General features: G+C 48.5%; 1 protein-coding gene across 1 annotated transcript in view; it reads left to right on the top strand.

The window, feature by feature from the left end:
• Window positions 1–1,785: 1,785 nt before the first annotated feature.
• The window catches only part of POMGNT2 (protein O-linked mannose N-acetylglucosaminyltransferase 2 (beta 1,4-)), an 8,394-nt gene continuing 4,834 nt past the window's right edge, over window positions 1,786–5,345 (top strand). The window contains exon 1 of the mRNA XM_081825414.1: window positions 1,786–2,047. The gene's annotated coding sequence lies outside the window, so the exon portion shown is untranslated. The remainder of the gene's footprint in view (window positions 2,048–5,345) is intronic.

The raw sequence follows: 5,345 nt of genomic DNA, 5'->3' as shown, positions 1-5,345 counted from the left end.
GAAGCCATCAAAATCCTAGAGGAGAACCAAGCAGTAACCTCTTTGACATCAGCCATAGCAATTTCTTTCTAGATATGTCTCCCGAGGCAAGGGAAACAAAGGCAAAAATAAACTATTGGGATTTCATAAAAATAAAAAGCTTCTGCATAGCAAAAGAAACAAGAAAACCAAAAGGCAACCTATAGAATGGGAGAAGTTATTTGTAAATGACATATCTGATAAAGGGTTAGTATCCAAAATATGTAAAGAAGTTATAAAACTCAACACCCAAAAAACAAATAATCCAGTTAAGAAAATGGACAGAAGACATGAATAGACATTTTTCCTGAGAAGACATACAGATGGCTAAAAGGCACATGAAAAGATGCTCAACATCACTCATCATCAGGGAAATACAAATCAAAACAATGATGAGATATCACCTAACACCAGTCAGAATGGCTAAAATTAACAACACAGAAAACAACAGGTGTTGGCAAGGATGAGGAGAAGGGGGAACCCTCTTACACTGTTGGTGGGAATGCAAACTGGTGCAGCCACTCTGGAAAGCAGTGTGGAGTTTCCTCAAAAAGTTAAAAATAGAACTACCCTAGGATCCAGCAACTGCACTACTAGGTATTTACCCAAAGGATAAAAAAAATACTGATTCGAAGGGATACATACACCCTGATGTTTATTTATAGCAACATTATCAACAATAGCCAAATTATGGAAAGAGCCCAAATGTCCATCAACTGATGAATGGATAAAAAAGATGTGAGATATATATATATGTATTATATATATATATATGTATTATATATGTGTGTGTGTGTACACACACACACACACACACACACACTGGAATGTTTCTCAGCCATAACAAAGAATGAAATCTTGCCATTTGCAACAATGTGGATGGAACTAGAAAGTATTACGCTAAGCAAAATAAGTCAGTCAAAGAAACACAAATACCAAATTATTTCACTCATATGTGGAATTTAAGGAAAAAAACAGATGAACATGGAGGGAAAAAAGAGAGGCCAACCAAGAAACAGACTCTTAACTATAAAGAATAAACTGAGGGGTACTAGAGGAGTGTGGGTGCGGAGGTGGGTTAAATAGGTGATGGGTATCAAGGAGGACATTTGTGATGAGCACTGGGTGTTGTATGTAAGTGATGAATCACTAAATTCTACACCTGAAACTAATATTACACTGTATGTTAATTAACTGGAATTTAAATAAAAATTTGGAGAAAGAAAAAAAAGAAATGTCTCATAACTCAATGAGGGTGCAGGTAGTCATGGTTGGTGCATATATTTAAATGAGTTAAATTCTCATCTATCTTAGTAAAAAGCCAAGAGGTCTAAAATTCATAAATCAAGAAATAGGGGCATATGTATATTTTGAGACTGGGCAGTAAATTCCAGATGTAGCAGCCGTAAGAGTTGGGAATGTTTGCCCTTTTAAGAGGGTCTGAATGGTATGGGATGGGATGGGGAACTAGATAGGGCTTTTGTATTTATTTGTGTTTGTAGTAATAGATATTTTTAAAAACATGTGATGTATGAATTACTTTGATTTTATAAATGACACCTGATTGTTGGTTTAACTTGAATTTATATTTATTATCAGGACTCCCATAATTGTAAAAATCTAACACCAAGTAAAACTGTGCCTCTCTCGGGAAGAAACTACAACTTCCAGGATTCCGCGGGTTGAAGGGGGGGGGGTGGGCTGTTCTCGGAGGCAAACTACAATTCCCAGAATCCCGCTAGCCAAGGGGGTGGTTCTGGCCTAGGGTTGGGGCAGCTGAGTCCGCGAGCGTGCGCTCGTGCAAAGGCTGCCGCGCCGGGCTCGCTAGCCGGGCAGGCGCGCGGCGGGCACCCGCGAGCCCGGCGGCGGCGGACGGGACGGCGCCGCGGGATCTGCCCTCCATGCCTGGGCCTCCCGGTCTTGTAGCGGGCGCAGGAGGCGGCAGCGGCGGTTGTTTTGGCCAAAGCCGGCTCCGCGGAGGGCCCACCTGGACGCTCCAGCCCCGCGGAGCCCGGCCTGCGGGCTGCAGGTGAGACGCGCGCATTCGGGGCTGGCGAGGGCTCCGCGACGCCGCTGGGCTTGGAGTTGAGGGATCGGCCCGGACCTCCCCCAGGAGGGAGCAACGGCAGCGCCGGGCCCTGGGGTGAAGAGGAGCCCAGGGAAGTTTGCAGAACCAAGAAGCGACCGGTGATGCGGACTGACGGAGGCGCGGGATGGGGGCGGCGGTGAGGAGAGGTGGGCCCTCGGGGTCCCGGTGCCGCGGGGCCCGGGCGGCGCCCCCAGGCTGGCCCGTTGAATCCCTTAGCTCTTGGCTGGCACTGGCAGCGGGTCCTCACGCCCTTTTGCTTGGGAGACGATTAGCACGTTTGGCGGGGAGCCAGCGAGGTGCGCGGAGGGGCCTGGGCCTCCCGAGCTCCTTTGGAAGGCGGTACCTGGGCAGGCCTGCAGCTGATCCCCTGGGCTCTTTGGGGCTCGATAGGATATCTACTGTGTGCCCCGTGATAAGAGCCTGCCACGACGTGCTTGACAGTGCCAGGGTAGCCTCTGCAGGGACCCACTGGACTCCTGACCCCTTCCATGTGTGTAGACCCCGTCTCCTGGTCACTGATGAGAATCCTCTGCGAAGATCTAGGGTCCTCAGGCCAGAGCCCTGCACCTGGTGGCGGGCGGCTAGGGTCTGCTTCCTTTATACCGAAACAACTCTCAGAGCCTATTCTTGGGGGAAGCAAGGCCCAGCACAGGGAGGGTTATGGGGTGAGCTTTGACAGGACTTAGTGGCCAGGAGCACAGACAGAAGAGTTCATTCACCAAATGTTACTGTTACATGTGCTGGGCATTCAAATCCTGGCTCTCGTTTACTAGCTGTGTGCCCTTGAGCTAGTCACTTAGCCTCTCTGAGCCTCTGTTTCTTCCTCTGCCAAACGGGGATAAAAGTACCTTCATGACAGGCTTGCTGTGAAAGTTACATGAGATAATGCTGTGCAAGTCCTCAGTCCGTTGTTGGTACACAGTGGACGTGCAGCAGATGTTAGCACTTGGGGTTGCTAAGATAGAAAATGTTAGAGGTGAGACTGGAACCCAGGCCCATCTCTGTACTGGAACTAGCTGCTCTCTCTGGCTCTCACGGATCTTGGAGATCTTCCAGTTCATCCTTTCACATCACAGATGAGGAGTCCGAGTCCCAGTTAGTGACAGAGCCAGAAAAGAACACAGGTCCGGTTTTCCCCAGGGATGGCCAGCACGTCTGTTCCTGAGCCTTGAGCCCCAGGAAGGGGAGGAGAAGTAGAAAGTGGAGATCCTCAGCAAAGAGGAGGATGGGGTGCTGGTGACTGAGTTCCCCCAGACAGCACTGTGGCCACGTGAGCATCCTAGTGGCCTTGATGTGTCTGTCAGTGACAGAGCAGCTCCAACAGTTCTCCAGCTCTCCTTCTGCTTGGCAAGTTCTTGTTCTGAGCCAGGCTTTAGAGAATATTGAGCAATAAACAAAGGCTTCCAGTGAATACGGAGCTAACTGGAAAATTAAATTACCAAATGTTCCATTCCCCAAAGGTCTGCGGCACTCTCAGTTTGGTTGTCAGTGGATACACTCCCCCAGGACCTGCCTAACTCCTGATAGGTTTTTTTAAATTGGATAAAATAATGAACATGAAAGGCGTAGCCCACAGATGTCAGCATAGGCTTTGAAGTTGGACTTGGGTTTGAATCCCAGCCGCACCACTTCATAGCTGTGTGACATTGGGCAATTCACTTAACAACTCTGAGCATACTTCCTCAAATGTGGGATGAAATTGATAGCACCTATTTTAGATTTGTAGGAGGGAATGAATGAGGTTGTTCATCTAAAGCATTTAGCACTGTTTCTGGTATAGAGTAAGGGCCAGTGAATGGGCGATAGAGCATTATTATGATAATAGTAATACTATAAGAATAATCGTCAGGCATTGTTTTGCCTGTGAAGTAGGTATAATTGTGTTGGTTTTTCAGACCAGGAAATGGAGGCTTGCAGGGGTTAAGAATTAGCCCAGGCAGACACAGAAAGACAGATACTAGACTCATAGAAGCAGAAGGTGGAATGGTGGTTGCCAGGGATTGGGATGAGGGGAAACGGGGAGGCATTAGTCAAAAGGTATAAAGTTTCAGGTATACAAGATGACTAAGTCCCAGAGACTTAGTGCCTGTAGTTAACATGACGGTACTACATACTTTAAAATTTATTAAGATGGTAGATCTTATGTTAAATATTTCTATCACAAAAAATAATAAGAGGGCGGGAGGAAACTTCTGGAGGTGATGCCTAGGTTTATGGCATAGATTATGGTGACAGCTTCACAGATGTCTCTGAAGTTTTACACATTAATTATGTACAGCTTTTTGCCTGTCAAAAAAAAAAAAGAAGAATTGGTCTAGGGTCATGCAACTGCTAAGTGACAGGACAGAAGCTCACTTCTGGCATTTCAGCTCCAAAACCAGTGCTATTTACTTCTACCAGAGGGGGGAGGGGGGACAGCCTCCAGCATTGCAGCAGGGGGTCTTCAAGGCGGGACCCTACAGTCTGGCTGCTTGTGCTTCCTCTCCATGCCTGAGGTTGGATGAGGCTGGAGGCAGCGTCCACTGGGTGAGCCTGGGGGATGAGGTGTTAGCAAGAGGCAGCCCTGTGGCCCCTCGACCATAGGGCCAGAGAAGGGCGCCATCCCCCTGAGGCCTAGAGAGCTTGATTATGAGAAGTGAGCTTGTTTAGGGGCTGGGAAGAGTTCTTGTCTGGGCCTGATCTCTGCCTTTGGGAGGAGGGCCACCGGGGAGCCACGGGTGTGAGGAGAAGGCGCTCTGTACTGAGAACACCTGCTGTTTTAATCTTGGCTGCCTTTGAGAGCTCACGCAGCCTCTCTCGACCTCTTTTTATAAAGTAGAGAGTTGGAGCAGGTCATTTCTAAGGACTCTTTTAGCTCTAAAAATAGATGGTTTTGTCATTTTAAATTGGTGTATTAACCCTGCCAGCACAGCCCCAGGGCAGGGGGGATAATTATCACCCCGCTGTGCTACCCAGACTTTCCTTGGGGCAAGAGAATGGCCACAGCTCCTTTGAGCGGCCTGCCGCCACTGGGTGTCTCTGCCTGGCCCGGTGGGGAGTAATTACGCAAGGGAAGCCGAGGGTTGCTAAGTTACAGTGGAGGGCCTGGGGGTCTGCGTTTCCGCAGCCATCCGCATCTGCTCTGCCCTTGAGTGATAAAAACTCCTTGCTCTGACGTCTGCCCTTCTCTGTCACTGACTGTACTGCCGAGTCTGAATAAGACCCCTGGAGTCAGGGCGCCTGGGTGGCTCAGTTGGTT

Source organism: Leptonychotes weddellii, chromosome 1 (genome assembly GCF_054177405.1).
Source record: "Leptonychotes weddellii isolate Sample4059 chromosome 1, ASM5417740v2, whole genome shotgun sequence".
NCBI lineage: Eukaryota > Metazoa > Chordata > Mammalia > Carnivora > Phocidae > Leptonychotes > Leptonychotes weddellii.
Note: the sequence above shows the minus strand (reverse complement) of the source record. Positions and strands in the feature narration are given on the sequence as shown.